The 21061-nt window shown below is 38.2% G+C and overlaps 1 long non-coding RNA gene across 1 annotated transcript; it reads right to left on the bottom strand.

The window, feature by feature from the left end:
• Nucleotides 1–3932: 3932 nt before the first annotated feature.
• Nucleotides 3933–18538, bottom strand: LOC126375610 (uncharacterized). The gene is made up of 2 exons (XR_007567621.1): nucleotides 18468–18538; nucleotides 3933–4015 (listed from the first exon to the last, which is right to left on the bottom strand). It is a non-coding gene; the product is annotated as an uncharacterized LOC126375610 (long non-coding RNA).
• Between the last annotated feature and the right edge of the window lie 2523 nt (nucleotides 18539–21061).

Here is a 21061-nt window from a genome sequence, read left to right on the forward strand (position 1 = left end):
AATGGCGAGTGACAATGTGAACTATACAGGGTGTTAGTGACATCGTAACGAAAACTTTGAGGGATGATTCAGACCATGATTCTGAGTTGATATCAAGTGGAATTTTCTGTCGTAAAAGTATGGATAGGAAAATAATTAAAAAAAAAAACACAAAATATTCATGAATTTTTTGACAGGAAATTCCACTTGATATCAACTCAGAATCATGGTCTGAATCATCCCCCTCAATATTCGTTACGGTGTCACTAACACCCATACCTACTTGTATGGCTACCGTATGTACTTGTACGGGGTGTAAGTGACATCGTAACGAATACTGAGAGGGATGATTCAGCTGATTATTCTGAGTTAATATCAAGTGGAATTTTCCATCGCAAAAGTATAGAATTGAAAATAATTTAAAAAAACTAAAAAAAATACATGATTTTTGCGACGGAAAAATCCACTTGATATCAACTCAGAATCATGGCCTGAATCATCCCTCAAAGTTTTCGTTACGATGTCACTAACACCCTGTATAAATTAGAAGGTGAAACGAAAGCATTTCTGTACAGCGCCATCTATCTTTTTTTGGGGAATGTAGCCTGAAAAGTCTCTCATTGCTTCGACGTGGCCTTTTTAACTCAGTCACTTGTCACTGTTGCCGTGAATGTGATATCCATTTTATCGAATCTGTTTCCCTTTTCGCTTAAATCGCGGCTGCCGAACCAATTTGGAATGAAAATTGAGTCATTACATAGATTGATTGTGTACTTTCTCGGTACCAACATAGCTGTATTGGCAGTAGAAACGAAAAAATCGCGAGTTGAAAGCTAGTTGAATATAATACCTGATAAAGAGCGGTGCTTATAAGTAAAACCAAGCAGAATGCGAGTCGCCGCATGATGGCTAATGAAACTGATCAGACTAGTGATGTGCCACATTATTAGTAATATTGTTTCGATAACTTGTTTTTTTTTAACAGCCTCGGTGGTCTGGTGGGCGTTACGGCGTTAGAGCGTTAGGCTCACGATCTGGAGGTCCGGGTTCGGTTCCCGATGGGGACATTGTCGAAATCACTTTGTGAGACTGTCCTTTGTTTGGTAAGGACTTTCAGGCTTGAATCACCTGATTGTCCAAAAAAGTAAGATGATTTCGTGCTTCGGAGGGCACGTTAAGCCGTAGGTCCCGGCTATTAGCCGTAAAAACACCTCCACCAACCCGCAGTGGCGCAGCGTGGTGAAGTATGCTCCATACCCCCTCCGGTTGATTGAGGGAAGGCCTGTGCCCAGCAGTGGGACGTATATAGGCCGTATATGTTATGTTATGTTTAACTATAATTATATTTTTATTATTATTGACATGGAAGACCCTCTAGGGTCGATTAATGCTTTCAAATATTTTTTTCCTCTCAGACCTCCTCCCCTGAGCCGAGGTTCGCACCCATCTGGGCACCCTCAGGCCTGTTGTTTTAAACTTTGTACCGGGTGAGAGCCTTAAGCGCTCCCCAATTTGTCCGGTCAAGTAGTTAATGCCATCTGCGGCAAATCTACAATAAGTCACGTCACATCAAAAATATACAGGAAAATATCACGAAAACTGCATCAACAGTGAAACAATGTGTGCGCACTAAAAAAGAAACGTGCAGTTAGCGTCAATGTCAGTCGGCTGTCATTGACATAAAATGGCGGATCAGGGCTGAAGTTGGTCTTCTTCTATCGTGTGGTTTGTGAGGTGGAGTACCAACCTCATCAACCCTGGTGTCAAGGTTACTATTGAGCCGCCAAAGGCCTCTAACTTTGCTCATGTAACGACTACTTACTTACATCAGTAAGTAGTAACCGGGACCAACGGCTTAACGTGCCTTCCGAAGCACCGATCATCTTACTTTCGGACAATCACGTCGTCAGCCTGTAATGTACTAACCAAGCTAGGGACCACAAAGTATTTTTTGTGATATGTCCCCACCGGGAATCGAGCCCAGGACCTCCGGATCGTGAGCCCAACGCTCAACAACGTGTCCCTAAGAGTAATCAGGCCCTATAAAATAAGATACATACATACATACATACATAAACTCACGCCCGTAATCCCTAATGGGGTGGGCAGAGCCACAAGTAATCAAAGACTACTTGCAGCCACTGTTGATACGATGTCGTAAGCTGGGTATGATGAACCTTAAAAAAAAAAAAAGATATAAAAAATAAGATAAAAAAAAAAAAAGATATATTTTTTTTTTATTGTTAAATTGGTAAGTACAATTTATATAAATACAATTGTATTTATATAAATACAATTTTATTACGTTTTCATTTCTTTAATTATGTTTGAATAGTTTAGGCTTCTAATAAAATATGATGAGGGTTAGAGATGGTCGTAATTATTCGAGTTTTCATTCTCGGAACACTTTACCTTAGTTACGAATAGAGTTTATAATTAAATTTTATTTATTATAAACGGCATTTATTGTAAACATGTGCACAATTTTTGCTAAAATAAGCACCATTATTGGCCACAGCCTCCGTGGTCTAGTGGTTAGAGCGTTAGGCTCACGATCTGGAGGTCCGGGTTCGATTCCCGATGGGGACATTGTCGAAATCACTTTGTGAGACTGTCCTTTGTTTGGTAAGGACTTTCAGGCTTGAATCACCTGATTGTCCGAAAGAGTAAGATGATTCCGTGCTTCGGAGGGCACGTGAAGCCGTTGGTCCCGGCTATTAGCCGTAAAAACACCTCCACCAACCCGCGTTGGAGCAGCGTGGTGGAGTTTGCTCCGGTTAATTGAGAGGAGGCCTGTGCCCAGCAGTAGGACGTATATATGCTGTTTATGTTTGTATGTAAGCACCATTATTCGGTAGAAAAATAAGGCTATAGTCAGGACGAAATCTCGAAATGGTTTTAGAATGACGGACTTTCCATGATACGTTTCCCAAAAATAATATAGATGGCGCTGATGAGATTTAACGTGATAATTACCTATTTTCTCATTACTCGAGTACATAATTTATTCAAAAATACAATGTAAGGCCGCCCAAATACTACTGTATTCATGTGTTATGTCTGATTGTTTAAATGTAGTTCTGTGCAATAAATTTGATTTGTTTTGTAATGGCAGAAGCATAGTATTTAAAATTAATTGTTGCTTGATATTGTATCGTATTATGTATAGAATTATTTTACTAATTATATTGCTTCTCTTTATTTTGATCAGAATAATAATGGATGGAAGATGTAATTGTTTCTGGATGTAATAATAAGGGTCATCATTTATACCCAAATAAGGGATAACATAATATAGTATCTTTTATATTATAAAAGATGCATAATGACCTCGATTCCTGTAGACACCTCCTAATTTTATTTAAGTTATACCTGTCATTTTCTTATCCGCCGAAAAGGAAAGGGACGGATGATTGTCAAGAAGTTAATTTTAAAACGAACGAATAACCCGCGCGATAAAATAGGCATCTCGCTGGAATGTATGCCGTGTGATGTGCTGTCTACTTAACTCTGTCGGGTTATTGGCCGATGTATAATTTTTAGACGGTTGTTTTAGATTTCTGCTTAAAACTGACGTGTGTTCCATAAATTTTATGCCTGTCGATTACGCGTCCCTTTCTTTTTCAGCGGATAAGAAAATGACAGGTATAACTTAAAATAAAATTAGATGGCGTCTGCAGGAATTAGCACCAATATGTCTGTTATCCACGAAAGAAGGGTAAACGAAGGAAAATCTTTACAGCGCCATGATTGTTTTTGAGGAAAAAATTGGAAAGACCCTCATTAGCGTAACTTATTTTTTGTTTAGCGTAACTTATAGTGACCACAAAAAAAAAGTTTCCATCTCGAGCTCCTCCGTGCTTCGGAAGGCACGTGAAGCCGTTACTCCCGGCTGCATTTTTTTTTGACGTGACTTATTGTAGATTTGCCGCAGATGGCATTAACTACTTGGCCGGACAAATGGGGAGCGCTGAAGGCTCTCACCTGGTACAACGTTTAAGACAACAGGCCTGAGGGTGCCCAGTTGGGCGCGAACCTCGGCTCAGGGCGTTGTCTGAGAGGAAAAATATTTGAAAGAATTAATCGACCCTAGTGGGTCGATAGCGATAAGCGCTGAATGAGGGAAATCGTCGACCACGCCGGCGGGGTCGGTATCGGGGACCTGACCGGCTGCATTAGCAGTCGTTAATGACCACCAATCCGCACTGGGCCCGCGTGATGGTTTAAGGCCCGATCTCCCGATCCATCCATAGGGAAGGCCCGTGCCCCAGCAGTGGGGACGTTAATGGGCTGATGATGATGATGATGATTTTTTCCTTATATACTTTTCCTTACAATTATGGTGTGCAGCACTAGTAGCTGTTGATCAATTTCACGTTAGCAATGCGAAACCGTGTAGAGGAGATAGCGTTATATGAATGTATGTGTGAATGACTCGTGTAGACCATGGTATAAGAAAACCAGGTATGCTCAATCCATGACTACTTTTAATAATTTTTATTTACTTGTTTACTTTTTAATTATGATAATAGTCTTTAAATAGGCTCCGGACACAGGTTGGCCGCTGCAAGGATAATCTCTGCAGGTGGGGATACCTGGTTGATGGTTGCGATGATTGCGAGTGTGGACTATCACCACAAACTATGGCTCACCTTTTGTGCTGTCCTAAGTGCCCTAACACCTGCACTATTGAAGACCTGTACGAAGCCACTGACAATGCCGTAAGCGTGGCCAATTATTGGTCAGCAAAAATTTAGCTTCGATCGCCATCGACTCGCAAAGAAGAAGAAGAAGAAGAATTATGAAATCACATACTCACAATTTGTTAGCCATTTTCCGTATTTGTTATTTATTAGATAATATAAATTCAATTACAAATTTAATATTAATATAATTATAAATTTACAATTCAAGACCCTACGTGAAACGTGTTACGTATGTGATTATGAAATTGTATTTTTTTTTGTGTTTTTTCATGTTATATATTTATTTTTCTTTTTGTTTCTTTTTTCATTCATTGTTTATTTTTGTTGTAGGTATTAGTTTTTGTATTATTTCTCGTCATACATTGCATTGGGCTACACTGTGATGTTGTATGTACCTTTATAAATAAATAAATAATAAATAAATGACAAGCCGCCATTGCTAGCCCTTTATGACGTAAGTGTTATCACTGTATTACCATTAAATTGGTATCTCCAATATTTCAAGGACGTAAATTTTATTATGGAAAATTAAGTGAATTACAGATTAATGTATTTAATTACTATTAAATATAAAAATCATTAAAACTGTAAGCAAATCTTTTATTATAAGTTCGAAATTTTCTTGCGAAGTAAATATAAATACATTGGCCGTGACTAATTTATTTTTTACAAAATGGCAACGCAGGGTGGGATGACGTCAGCTGGGCTAACCTTGAAATGTTAGCTGTCACTTTGAACATACCTGGTTTTCTTATACCATGGTGTAGACATTATGCGCGGTATCGATGTCAGTGTGAAATATTGAACTCAATCATACTTACGCGATATTACTTACAGGATCTTAGTACCTACCTATATTTTCTTCACGTACACTTCGAATCAAGGTCGGACCGATGTATAATACCAACATTATACACGCCTATTTCGCACCGGGGTAAGCAGAGACTATGGCATTCTATTTACTTCGAACCTGACACACTTCTCAAGAACTACTTAATAGCTGACGACTGTTTAAATGTATGTGGATTGATTATTTCACCACTCGTAGACTGTATTAAAGGAAACGCTGATTGTTTTGCCACTTCATATATAATTCGGTTGCAGTAGATAATTACAAAGGTTACAAACACGTCCGACAATAAGAGAAGATCGATGAAGAAAAAATAAATTTAAAAATAGTAAAGAATTAATATTTTTTTATAACCTTTTTTTAAAAGGTATTTTTATGTTGCAATTGTCAACAACGACTTTAGCCCAATGAAGGCAGAACTAGGTACATCGATCGCAAGATGTTCTAAGTACCTAGTTTGCCGAGCTTTCTGTTAGACCAACGTGATATGTGGTGAGCCGTCTTTAATGGTGTTAGATATACTTTCAAAAGCATGAAAACACGTTGAGATCCTTGCGTTGAAGCAGTGAATAAGATTGAGAAGGGAATGTTAAGACTTGGACACGTGGAGCGGATGAAGGATAATCGGATTACGAAAGCGATAAGGCGCAGGTGGTTGGTAGGGCTGGCGGAAGACCACATGGAAAGACGTACATTTACCAAATTGGGGATGTCTGTAAAGGTTTAGTACTGTCTACTTTACTTACCAACTTTTTAAATTATCGTCATTCTAAGAATTTATCGTCGTATCGACCAACCATTAATAACAATGTTTTTTTAGGCCGTTTTGTGTAGAAGATTAGGTATTTGAAAGAATTAATCAACCCGGGCCGGTTGCGATAAGCGCTGAATGATGGAAATCACGGGTTTGAGATTGGGGTCCTGAAGTGTTTGTTGTCGCGAGCTGATTGGCCGCCTCTATGGCTAGAGTAATCGGGTAGTCAGAATCGTATTAACGTCCTTCGGGCGCCGATATTTTTCTGTATTCGGAAGCTAGGGATTTAAGTAGGTGGTGCGGAACAGAATTGGGTAGTTTCCTAAGTCAAAGATAATAATTTGTACGCGTATGTACCTATGTCTATCTATATAATATTATAAGTTATATGTCGCTCTTGTCACGTAGGTCAGCTGGAAGAAATTTTAGGCGGATGAGACGTTCGTTATGTAAAAAATGACGATTCAAAGTGTAACTATGTTACCTACTGAATAAATATATTTTTGAATTTGAATTAGAAATCTCTTTGTTTAGAGATAAGCTTACCTGTACTATCTGTTTTCTTTGTAAGTATGTTCCTTGTGTCCGTTTTGTTGTGTACAAATAAATAAATATAGATAACTTATGAAATTCTGATTACTAGATAAAGACAGATCTAATGGTAACCAAAAATATTTTGTTTCTATTTAACGATTTATGAATTTTAATAAAGAAATATGTAATAATAAGTGCGACGTGTTGTCACGTTTTTCTATGACGTCACAGGTTGCATTTTCATACACATTCTATAGTAGTTTCCTGTCTTGACGTTTAGTACAAAGTAACTGAGTTGACTAGTTGGAAAATACCCCATCGTAAAAGTGTTGAGAAGCTAATTTGAGCTTTAGGGCAATGGTTGGGAGACATAAATAACATCGTGTGTACACGAGACACGACGTGTGTGTGTGGGTGTGCGTGTCCTGTGTGTGTGTTTGGGTCTGGTTGGTAACGAATGGCGTAGCCCAAACATTATAAGTTATGTCCGTATTTTATAACGTTCGTTTCATGCGGGGTGTAAGGTCAACGACCAACCGTGCCAACTTTGGTGTTAAGATTACTATTGAACCGCCAAAAGCCCCTGACGTGCTGCATTTTTTGACGGGCCGTCCAAAACATGCTACCAAACCTAATTATCATGTTTTTCAAATAATTACGAATGTACATTTAGCTTACAATACATACAGTTTACGCGGTTATTGTTGCTCATCATCATCAGCCCATTAACGTCCCCACTGCTGGGGCACGGGCCTTCCCTATGGATGGATAGGGAAATCGGGCCTTAAACCATCACGCGGGCCCAGTGCGGATTGATGGTTATTAACGACTGCTATTGCAGCCGGGACCAACGGCTTAACGTGCCATCCGAAGCACGGAGGAGCTCGAGATGAAAACTTTTTTTTTATTATAACTTTTTTTTTGTTATTGTTGCTAATTCCTGTAAATACTATCTTATTTTATTTTAAGTTATATCTGTCATTTTCTTATCCGCCGAAAAGGAAAGGGACGGGTAATCGACAAGCATAAAATTTATGAAACACACGTCAATTTTAAGCACAAATCAAAACGTCCGTCTAAAAATTTTACATCTGTCAATAACACTTTACTACTTAACACAGTTAAGTAGACAGCACGTCAAACGGATTGCATACCAGCGACGTACCTTTTGATTCGCCCGGGTTATTCATTCATTTACTCATTCTTCCTAAAATTAAGAGCTGTGAATCATCCGTCCCTTTCCTTTTCGACGGATATGAAAATGACGGATATAACTTAAAATAAAATTAGGCGGTGTCTGCAGGAATCGGGGCCATTGTCATTATTAATGATCGCGGTTTTTATCATAATCCATGGACACGGGATCATGAGTCATCCCGTGATCGTGGCACTTGCAACAGTGTCGAGGCATCGGGAGTCTCATATCCCTGATTTAAACGCGGTAAGAACCCGTTATTATGTGTTTTAATTAGCCTACAATAACCAAAAAACTAAACGTAGTGAATTTACCGGACGACGCCCCCGAAGATCTCATTAACATAGTCCTTTTCTTAGTTATAGACGCAGTTTATAAGATTTACGACTGTATTTTACTTAAATAAAGGATCACACAACAGCTAGAAAGTATTGCTCACAGTCGCCTCAGGCTAGCAAAGTTTCGATAGAAGGTCATAACAGGACCTACACAGTTTAGAGCTTAGGAACAATTCATAATTCATAACAACAACAACATACACAACAGCAATACAGCACAACAGCAACACAACACAACAGCAATACAGCACAACAGCAACACAACACAACAGCAACACAACACACTCAGCGCAATAGTAACCATCATAACTTTACAAAACTGAAAATAGTTTAACAGTCGTTTTGATTTCTATTCCAGCTAAATGAACCAGCCAAACCCCATAGTATTATGCGGTTCACCGTCCCGTGCAATGATATAGCTGTCGGGATTAATATTCTTCTAAACGTGTGGGTGGTGGAATACCAACCTCATCAACCCTGGTGTCAGGGTTATTATTGAGCCGCCAAAGGCTCCTGACATGACTTGTGTAACGACTACATACTTACATCTGTAAGTAATAACCAGGACCAACGGCTTAACGTGCCTTCCGAAGCACGGATCATCTTATCTTCTTTTAAGTGATTTTTGTGACATTTCCCCACCGGGATTTGAACCCGGGAGGGATTATTGGTAAGGGAAGGGTTAGGCAAGTCGCAAACGTTTTCGAAAAGCGCCAATGACTGTGCAAAAAATGTATGACATTGATGAAGGTGACACCTCACTGGCGTTTTTCGCTCAGGTCCTATTGGGTTATGGTCTCTCTGGCAGGCATATTTGTAGCTTAAGTACACTACCTGCGCCTAGGGTGCGTTATGAGGGCCCGAATTTATAATGTTCGAATCCCAACGCGGAGGATTTTATTAATAATAATTTATAAGGCAACAGCCTCCGTGGTCTAGTGGTTAAAGCGTTAGGCTCACGATTTGTAGGTCCGGGTTCGATGGTTATTGTCGAAATCACTTTGTGAGACTGTCCTTTGTTTAGTAAGGACTTTTCAGGCTTGAATCACATGATTGTCCGAAAAAGTAAGATGATTCCGTGCTTCGGAGGGCACGTTAAGCCGTTGGTCCTAGCCGTAAAAACACCTCCACTTCCACCAACCCGCATTGGAGCAGCGTGGTGGAGTATGCTCACCTCCTCCGGTTGATTGAGGCTATTTATGTATATTTTTAAGGTAGACCGATAAATTAAATCTATTTGTATAATAGATAATGTAAAGGAAAATGATAACTATTGATTGGAACACCGGAAATTATATTTATTCTGCGCATAATACCTACCTATTACGATTCCTCGAATCTTTTTTTTTATCCTGTTACAAATACAAATACAAATTGATTTATTTGTGAAACACAGGTAGAGTAGGTTGTTATACATATATATAGGTTAGAGCCACAGATCATATAATACTAACGGTTAGAGCGCTGTGATCTGCCAGTCGGCGTACAGATATAAATTCATTAAACATTAATATTATAAACGAATTAAACATTAGAATTCTGTACTAATTATGCATGACCTATTATATTTTTTACATTATTAAAGATATAAATTTATTATTAATAATTGTCACAATAATATAAAAGTTAAAGTATAAAAGATTAAGTCAGTTCATTTCAGGACAAAAAATTCGTCAACTGAATAGAAGGTGTTGTTTACCAAAAACGTAAATAGTTCCTTTTTAAATGTCAAATTACATGTTATGTCTCTAATTGATTTTGGAACCTGATTATAAATTCTAGGAGCCATGGAGAGAACGCCTTTTCTGTACAGTGCTGTTTTTGTGAGCCAGGTCCTAGTACATAACCGATCTTGTAGTCGTGCTCTACCAATTCTTTTATATTCGATTAAATGCTGCCTTACGTATTTGTTTGCTAATGTTTTCCTCTACCTAAACGTGGATATTATACTTATTATGTATTAAATATGAGTATTACAATTACAATGTTTTCGTGACAATAATATTTCAATTCATAATTTATCTCAATCAATTTATGTTGCAATTATGTTCTATTGATTTGTGTTTCACATTTGCACTCCTTTATATTCTTTGGCCCGGGTTCGTGCAGACGCCTACTAATTTTATTTTAAGTTACCCGTCATTTTCTTATCCGCTGAAAAGGAAAGGGACGGATGATTGATAACTGTTAATATTAAAATGAATGAGTGAATAAATAAATAACCTGGGCGAATTAAATAGGCATCTCCACCATATTCGATCCATATGACGTGTGCTGTCGTCAACTTAATTCTCTCGGGTTATTGGCCAATATAAAATTTAAATGTCTGCCTAAAATTGACGTGTGTTATATAAATTTTATGCCTGTCGATCACCCCGTCCCTTTCCTTTTCGGCGGATAAGAAAATGACAGGTATATCTTAAAATAAACTTAGGTGATGCGTAGTTACTGGAATTAGCATAAAATTCTGTTCTATTCCATTCCATTCTTTTCCATTCCATGGAATGAAATGGAATCCATTCTATTCTATTCATATTTTTAAGATGTTTGAGGGATGTCGTAGATCTGTGATATTACTCTAAACCTTAATATCAGGGGCTTTCCGCCACAGCCAGGACATTCTTCTTCTATCGTGTGGATTGTGTGGTGGATTACCAACCTCATCAACCCTGTGTCAGTCTGCAAAGGCTCTTGACATGTCTCATGGCCCGGATACTGGACAAATAGTATTTTGAAAACTGAATTCCATATCGCCACCATACTGAATACCTAGTAATAACGTAATAATAATAATAAACGTTTATTGCATGAATTCAGGTTAGGTACATTGCAGATTACAGTGCATAAAAATAGTAAGTATCACCAAATTCTGCTTTTTCAAGTATACACAATGAAAGAACGGACGGTACAAGTTACATTACGTTAACTACTGCCTATATAATAAATAACAATTAATAAAATATCTTAAGCTACCCATATTCATAAAATATTAAAACTAAAATAACAAAACACCAAAATAAAAAATCTAAATACGTAAATTATTTTTGTTTTAATAACACTCACCCGTTTAGGGAAACTCACAAAGAGAAAAACCAACCGCGTCGCTCAATGATGATACAAAGATCGAAAGAATTCCGCATGGACAGGAGGAGGACCCGGTGGTGTAATGGTTAACATGCTCGTCCCGGCTTGACAAGAGCTGCGGGTTCAAGTCCCGTCCGAGTCAGATTTTTTTACGATTTAATTGTGACTTCGTAATAACCTTTTTGAAAAATCGCATTTTGATGTCATTTTCTTTACAAACCCTCCAATATCCCTTGCAATAACCCGATTTTTCACAGAAGCGACTGCCTGTCTGACCTTCCAACCGGCGAAGGGACAAGCCCAATACAGGTTAGGTCACACACCCCCGAAAATGCATTTCTCGGGAATGTTGGTTTCCTCACGATGTTTTCCTTCACCGCTGAGCACGTTACAACCATTTATGATCCAAACATGAATTCGAAAATAAATTCGACAATCATTTGTTTAAGCTTGTGTGACCTCAAAATGACACGGCTCTTTGAAAACCCCATTTTCTCTATAAAACCTGCATTTAATTGAATTAATTCAATAGCGGATTAAAACTGGTACTATTTTTTAACCGACTTCGACGCGGCGAAGCAAACGAGGGTTATGGGTTACACGCGACACGACGTGTAATTTAGTGTTGAGATCATAATAACTCCCTTGTTCTTTTTTCTATGATCTGTTTATGGTACCTATCAATGCACCTATTATTATAGGCAATTACTTTCCTATTCCTTGTGTTATACATAAGTATAGAGAGAAAAGAAAGAGAAATCATGTAGATATAATCTCTATGACGGACGCCGCAATCCTTTAAGTAGGAGCTCCTAATCCCGTTGAGAAGCAATGTAATTTGGTTCTAAGATTTACGTATGGAATTATGCCACTTTAAACCGTTTCTTTAAATGTGATTATTCCAGTAATTTTCTAATTCATTGTTGCACAAAAAGCCTTCTCTTTTTCGTATGATGATTAGACGTTTTTACGAAAAAAAGCTTAGGGAAAACCCTCGCGTCAGAAATCGGAAGTCATATGTGACATTGTGCTTAATGTATTGGGTAAAACGGGTCTAAATGTGAATCGGTAGAAAGAGTGGGTCAACGTATACTGGTCAATGAATATGTTTGTAGGAGCGTTGCCAGACTTCTATAAAGAAGCGCTGTGTCGCAGGTTCTAAGCTGGTTTACAGTAAATAACCTAGTTCTAAATGCTAAGAAAACGAAGTGTATTAAATTTGTTCTACCAAACGTAAAGAAAGTAAATAATAACATTAAAATTAACGACGAGAAACTAGATTTTGTTGAACACACCGTTTTCTTAGGAATTACTGTAGATTCAAAACTTCAATGGGGCCCACATATTGTATCACTAGCGGGCAAGCTAAGTTCAGCAGCATATGCCGTCAGAAGAATCCGACAACTCACAGATGTACCCACTGCTAGACTTGTCTACTTCAGCTACTTCCACAGCATAATGTCTTACGGTATTTTATTGTGGGGTCGAGCCGCTGATGTAGAAACTATTTTCATTATTCAAAAAAGGGCAGTTCGCGCTATTTATAATCTGCGTTGTCGGGACTCTTTAAGGGAGCTGTTTAAAGAAATAAATATACTGACGGTCGCAAGTCAATATATTTATGAAAACATTATGTATGTGCGTAAAAATGTATCTCTCCTTCCGAGAAACTGTGAAAGGCATACTTACAATACAAGGAATAAAAATAAAATTGTTGTTCAAAATTCTAGATTAAGTAAATTAAATTCATCTTTTTTAGGGTTATGTATACGTTTTTACAATAAAATACCAGATAATATTTTAAATTTGTCAGAGAACAAATTTAAAGCTCACGTGAAGCTTACTTTATGTAAAAAAGCCTATTATAAGATTAATGATTACCTAAATGATAAAAATGTCTGGTATTGAATGTGTTCCTCTAGTTATTAAATAACTTGTAATGTACCCTCATTGATTTAAAAGATGTGTTGCTGTTGCAGTTTCTTGTCATTTCTTCTCCTCAGCCATAACACCTTGCGAAATGACGTAAATTCAAAAATGTTACATTGACCTTCAACAAGTTTATCCATGATAATTACGTTGAATAAATGATTCTGATTCTGATTCTATCGATAATTTAACTAGCGATAGTTGACCTCGACAGCCTGCGTGGTCAATTATTTAGATCATCGGACTCGCGATCTGGCGGTCCGGGTTCGTTTCCCTATGGGGACATTGTCGAAATCACTTTGTGGGACTGTTCTTTGTTTGCCCAAAAATGAATGATTCTGTGCTTCAGAGTGCACGTTAAGCCGTTGGGGCCGGCTCACTATGGAATATGGTAGAACAAACGCGTATCAAAATTCATTTTTTCACCAATTGAAATAGGTCCTTCTATCAATGTAATATAATAGTTCGAAAGTCGAAGATTCATATTCTGTAGCGCAATTCATATTATATTTGGTGAAAGTAGTTGTTTTCATGTGGTAAAGTTAAGGTTCATGAAATTGGGAAATATCAAGTTCCTCATTGACGATTTTCAAAGTCAGATAGTTTTAAAACTTAAAATGAAAGGTATATGGTATTATATATTTTTGAAAAGCTTATCTATCGGAAAATTTAAACAAATTAAATTGATTGTTTTTAATACGAATATATACGTAAAAAAAATTAAAGAAGAAATGGAGGAAAAAAAAGGTTTTCTTCAACTTCATCGAAGCTTTTAACATTTACCGGCGTTTACCGGTGCTTTGAATTTAATGTTAATTGATAGTTTAGTTACTTATCAACAACATATATAAAAATTAGCTGCGATTTTTTGCGAACTTTGGAGATATGAGATAAAATCGAATCCTAGTCAGGGAACGGAAATTGCTATCAATTGCGGTTTCGTGGTTGACTTGATTTAACAATACTTTGTGGTATAGTTTATCAATTGATTATTTTATATTGTTAAGTTTTTATCATTTTGGTGTCATTTTCCGTGAGAAAATAGATATCTGAATTAATTCACACATTCTGAAACAATATATAAAGGGAGGTAACAAAATATGTTTCCATTACAATTTCAGTGGTATTTTCGTATAGTACGGCTATTTTACTCTTCAAAATGTCTACTTTTAACTGTAGTAAACGTGAATTAATAGAATCTTATATAGAAGGCGGTAAAAAGACTGCGGCACTTTCGTCATATTTGGAGGAAAAACAAGTATCAGAAGACAATATATGTTTTATAATTGGTAAAATCCAACAGACTATCATCCCTGCGTTTAATAGACGCTGGAAAGAAGCAGCACGCAATAAGAATATATTTTTAAAAAATAACACAAATTGGCTGGATTCTGAATATTCCGTGACTATACCTACATCAGAAAACGTGTCAACAGACTCAACACCGTCTACTTCTTCTGGTAAACGAGGAAGACCGTGTGTGACATATGGAGATTCTTCAGAATCAAGCAAAAAAAGAAGAAACACTATTTTGATGAACGAATATGGTTTGGAGCACATTCTGGGCGGATATCTTCAAGGATTGCGTTCTATGGGAGAAGGAACGGAAGCAAAACTAGTTGAAAAATTCCTTCTTAAGGTTAATGAACTGATTTTAGATCCTGAAGCTCACCAGGTGTAAATGGGAATGAACCTAACAAGAAACCCTATTACATAGCTAGTTAAATTAATAATATTAAGAAAATTTTGATTCATTTCTATGTTTAGCATAATGTATAGCTATAGGTACTGTACCATTTTTTATTTTATTTTATCATTAATATGATAAGTTATGTTAATTGAGTAATTAGTGTTAAGAAATACAGGTAAGATAATATAACTAAAAATACAAAATTTCAATAAATATATAGCATTTTAAACGATTGTGAGTTTTCTTTATTTGATAAAAAAAATTACGCGTAATTTCAATTCACCAAACATTACTTATATGAATTTTTATATATTCCTTTATATTAGTGCAAAATTACATCGCTCTATCTTTAAAATTGACGGAGTTACAGATTTTTGATCCGAAACACACCCAAATATTCCACAGTGCGGCTATTAGTCGTAAAACACCTCAAACAACCCAGTGGAGCAGCTTGGTGAAGTATGCTCTATAATTATGAGAATTCGGTGAGTAGTGGCTACTTTTTATCTTGTGATGAATGTACTTCTGGTCACCCCAATTGGGATATAGTCGTGATCTTATGTTGTAGTACTTATCTACTGAAGTTGAGTTAAAAGTTATTTAGAATTTCATAACTTTTGTTTTCAAAGTCAAGTACTTACTAAGTATCGTAGTTAACTTTATTGAGTCAGCGGCTCTGTAGGATTTGTGTTCGAAATTATTGGGAATTCAATCGTTTCAGTAACTAATGCTGTGTTCAACTTTGGTAGAAACAAGCAAACTGAGTAATTGCTCAAAAGTTGTGTAGGATATTTTGCAGGAAAATGGTGCTGATTCAAATACATAAATTATACATACATACATTATGATAAGAACACCATTATTTTGTTATTAAAACGACATAAACTAAGTTCAGTTCTAAATCAAATCCAGAACTCAGAATCGTGGTCTGAATTTTCCCCTTCAGTATTCATTACGATGTCACTAACACCCTATATTTAAAACACATAATAATCCCCATTTAAACGCGGTAAGAACCCGTTATTATGTGTTTTAATTATGATAATAACCGTGTAAACTTAAAACAATGTATAACACCCTATATGTTATGTAATGCATGTATTTAACTGCCTATATACGTCCCACTGCACAGGCCTCCCCTCAATCAACCGGAGGGGGTATGGAGCATGCTCCACCACGCTGCTCCAATGCGGGTTGGTGGAGGTGTTTTTACGGCTAATAGCCGGGACCAACGGTTTAACGTGCCCTCCGAAGCACGGAATCATCTTACTTTTTCGGACAATCAGGTGATTCAAGCCTGAAAAGTCCTTATCAAACAAAGGACAGTCTCACAAAGTGATTTCGACAATGTCCCCATCGGGAATCGAACCCGGACCTCCAAATCGTGAGCCTAACGCTCTAACCACTAACAGCCAAAATTTAAATGTTATATGAGCCAGCAAGTCCAGCAACCCGACAGAATTAACTTGACAGCGCATGTCAAACGGGTTGCATATCAGCGATATGCCTATTTTATTCGCCCGGGTTATTCATTCGTTTTAAAATTAACAGTTGACAATCATCCGTCCTTGCCCTATTCGGTGGGTAATAAAATGACGGGTATAATTTAAAATAAAATTAGGAAGTGTCGGAATCGGGGCCACAGCTTGCTTGAGTAAGTTTGTACAGTCTTGAGCAATAAAATGTACCCATTTTAGGACTCTGTCGCTTAACATATTTGACGTTTAGTGAGACTTACAGTTCAATTTGTCAAAAAAGTTAATGTGACATGGTACCAAAGTGTATACATATTAATGCTCGTGACCGTACTTAGTCGCTACATGAACCTCACTACCACACGAAAGGCGAGAAGACCAACAGGTGAAAAGGTATGAATATTGCAGAATAATTTTGCTGCAGCGCAATCTTTTTGCTTTTCTAACTTTCTTTTTTTCTGGCTATTTGGACGTGCGCTACATTTAGAATTTGTAATTTGAATTTGTCTTCGATGTTATTTTGTTTCTAATTTAAGAGGCACGCTCTTGTTAGTAGCATTCTCCATGATACGTTTTTAGGGAAAAATAGGGCAGTGGTTTCCCTTATGCCTTCCGCCCCGCAGTACTCTGTCAGACGCGAGTGGGATGGCGCCCAGAGTAGTATATTTCAAAACCGTATTAGGATTCTTGTCCTCTGCCTCTGAATATGTACTGGCAGTTACTGCTGCCCTCTGTCAGGTTCCAGGTTATAGTACCTATGACTTGCCCCTTCCATCCTGCATTACTGTGCAGATGGCTCCCGTCTCCGCCTCTGCAACCTTTGAGGTCTTCACCTGTAACCCTGGGCAAGGGTTTAACATTATACCCCGTAGGTCTGGGTCCCTATCCGAACTTAGCCACCATCTCACTCCGGCCTACTGAAGTGAGAGGCGCACCCGCGGCAAGAACGCGCTGAACAGGAATTGCCCCAGTGGAGGGCAGAGAAGACGAGTCCCCCCCCATGGGGGCGGGTTAATTAATTTTGTTTCCTATGTCAGTCGAAATATATTCGTCGTGTTTGATCAACTGAATATTTTTTTATTATAAAGATCACGGTAATCAAGTATGATTAAGTTTGAATAGTGCCGAATATTTAGAGGAGCTTCTTTTATCTCCTTTTGTCACCTCTTCCGTTTCCATCATTACTCTTTTTTATTGCATCATCATCAGCCGTACGACGCCCACTGCTGGGCATAGGCCTCCCCCAAGGATCTCCACGGGTTTTTATTGCATATCTTATTGTATCTTGTTGTTATTGTTGTTGTTGTTGTTGACGCAGAAGGACAGAGAGAGACTCGAGGCCTTTGAAATGTGGTGTTGGAGGAGGATGGAAAGAATAAGTTGGACAGAAAGGGTTACAAATGAGGAAGTGCTAGTAAGAGTAAGGGAAAAAACACAAATACTGAGAATTATTGAGGACAGATGACGCAAGATGATTGGACACCTAATAAGACACGACGAACTTATTAAAAACATAGAAGGAAAGAGAGAAAGGGGAAGACCAAGAAGAGCTTACATGGAACAGATTAAAGAAAAGGTTAACGTCGTGTCTTATAGGGAAGTCAAGGAATTGGCCTTTAATAGACTGGAATGGAAAATGCTACACCGAAAAGAGCGTGGCTCTTAAATTAATGATAATGATTGTATGTAGGTCAAGGAGATCACGCTCGGGGTTCGTGACGTGACTGCGGAGCTGTGCGCTCGATGTAGCCCGCCGTCCCTGTTGCCTGTCTTTCCTGTAGCTGTGCCGTTGCTTTTTTTTTTGACGTGAGTTATTGTAGATTTGCCGCAGATGGCATTAACTACTTGGCCGGACAAATGGGGAGCGCTGAAGGCTCTCACCCGGTACAACGTTTAAGACAACAGGCCTGAGGGTGCCCAGTTGGGCGCGAACCTCGGCTCAGGGCGTCGTCTGAGAGGAAAAATATTTGAAAGAATTAATCGAACCTAGTGGGTCGATAGCGATAAGCGCTGAATGAGGGAAATAGTCGACCACGCCGGCGGGGTCGGTATCGGGGTCCTGAAGATGTGCCGTTGCGCTTCTCCGTTCACCATACCGCTCTGTCCTTTCCACTGATCACTTTAAAAAATAAGGATTTATTTTGTGTTATATTTTATTTTAAACGTATTTTAATTTGTATGTTTAGTCAAGTTATGCTTTGTTCCCGTCCGCGACGGATCGAAACGCCATTTTCTAAATTCTTAAGGCCCCGCGGCATTCTAAAGATTCCGTTTTTCGTTTGGATTGAAACCAACGCTATTTCTTTCATGTTGATCAACTGAACGTAATACTGGTTTATTTAACACGTGTAACGTTTATTTAACAAAGCTTCCTAGCTTCAAAGCTTTCTTGTATACTTCTATTTTTAACATTTTCATCGTAAATTAAATACCTCGAAAACAACAGTTATTCAACTTTTATTTACGGAAGCAAGTGCTCACTTCGCTAAAATATGTAGGAATAGGAAGTAAACATTCCATCTCTGTCTAATCCGGAAATCATAAGATGGAGAAAAGGATATAATGATATCTCATAATGGACGATACGATATGGTGTAGCTTTCAGCTAAATAAAATGAATGATTACTAATGGTCACTCCGATTACCACTCGTCCTTTTGTGGGTCTATTTACCTACCCTTTTAAACGCCTCCGTGGTCCAGTGGTTGAGCGTAGAGCTCATGATCCGGAGGTCCCGGTTTCAAACCCGGTGGGGACATATCACAAAAATAAAAGTTTAAAAACTAAAAGCCGACTACGGAAAATCACGCTTCAAAAATATGAAACAAGAAAATACCTATATTTTCTGAAATTCTTCCGAATTACAGGACATTGCAGGTTGATTACACGATTGTTTCCGAAAGTTATTATGTGCTTCGAAGGGCACGTTAAGCAATCGGTCGCGGTTTTTATTTACATTACTAAGCAAATCTTTTTCTTGTATTGTATGTAATGTAATCGTGTAGGATCACTAAGGTCAATTAATTATTTCCAATATAATCCGCTCATAATTAAAACACATAATAACGGGTTCTTACCGCGTTCAAAATAGGGATATGAAAATTAAGGATCTACCTACTCCACTCCAATGTCATCAGTCATCCCGTGATCATGGCACTTGCAACAGTGTCGAAATATCGGGAGGAAGACACTAGACGGCGTCTCGATGCCTTCGAGATGTGGTGCTATCGTCGCATGCTGCGATTAAGCTGGACCCAGAAAGTCACCAATATGAAGGTTCTCCAACGCGTCGGTATGTCCCGGAAATTGATGCAAACTGTCAAAAAACGGAAAGTAGCGTATTTAGGGGAATATTCTTAGGAATGAAAGATACCAGCTGCTTCAATTAATTATGATGGGCAAAATTGAAGGGAGAAGACGTCGAGGGAGGAGGAAGAAGTCGTGGCTGCGGAACATCCGCGAATGGACCGGCGTTACAACCGTAGAACAGCTGTTTCGTCTTGCTTCTGACAGAGAAGAGTTCTCAAAGCTGACGGCCAACGTCCAGTCATGGACAGGCACTGGAAGAAGAAGAAGAATTATGAGCGGATTTATATAACCCAATAACCGCGTAAACTTAAAACAATGTATAATCCGCTCAGACTACGCCCTAAGCTGAGGTTCCCGCGCAACTGGGCACTCTCAGGTCAGTTGTCTTAAATTTTGTACCGGGTGCGAACCCACAGCACTCCCCATTTGTCGAGCCAAGTAGTTTGCAGGAAAATACATAACAAACATAAACTGCCTATATACGTCCCACTGCTGGGCACAGGTCTCCCCTCAATCAACTGGAGGGGGTATGGAGCATACTCCACCACGCTGTTCCACTGCGGGTAGGTGGAGGTGTTTTTACAGCTAATAGCCGGGACCAACGGCTTAACGTCGCAGGAAAATAAGTCACGTAAAAAGCCAGTAGTTGTGAAATTATTTTCGACTTGGAACTGTTTCGGATTATCTGTAGAAAGTGGATTTAATTAGAAAGATTGTGATTTTATCTTGCCTTAGGGACCTTGGCTAGTATCCCTCGCGGTATTGCGGTAGACAGAGATATGAATCTTCAGAGGTTACAGGCAGAATTTCCCTTATAATTACGTACATACTACGTTAGGTTCAGGCCATGGTGCTGACTCCTGTACACACCATCTAATTTTATTTTAAGTTATACCTGTCATTTTCTTATCCGCTGAAAAACAAAGAGACAGGTAATCGACAGGCATAAAATTTATGGAACACACGTCAATTTTAGGCAGAAATTTAAAAAGCCCTTGCATTTATATTTACCCATAACCCGGCAGAATTAAGTTGACAGCACGCGTCAAACGGGTTGCATATGAGATGACTATTTTATTCGCTCGGGTTATTCATTTAACAGTTGTCAGTCATCAGTTTCCTTTTCTGCGGATAAGAAAATGACAGGTATAACTTAAAATAAAATAGGATATGTCTGAAGGAATCGGGGCAAATAACCCGACAAATATGTAACAAGTTA

Source organism: Pectinophora gossypiella, chromosome 19 (assembly GCF_024362695.1).
Source record: "Pectinophora gossypiella chromosome 19, ilPecGoss1.1, whole genome shotgun sequence".
NCBI lineage: Eukaryota > Metazoa > Arthropoda > Insecta > Lepidoptera > Gelechiidae > Pectinophora > Pectinophora gossypiella.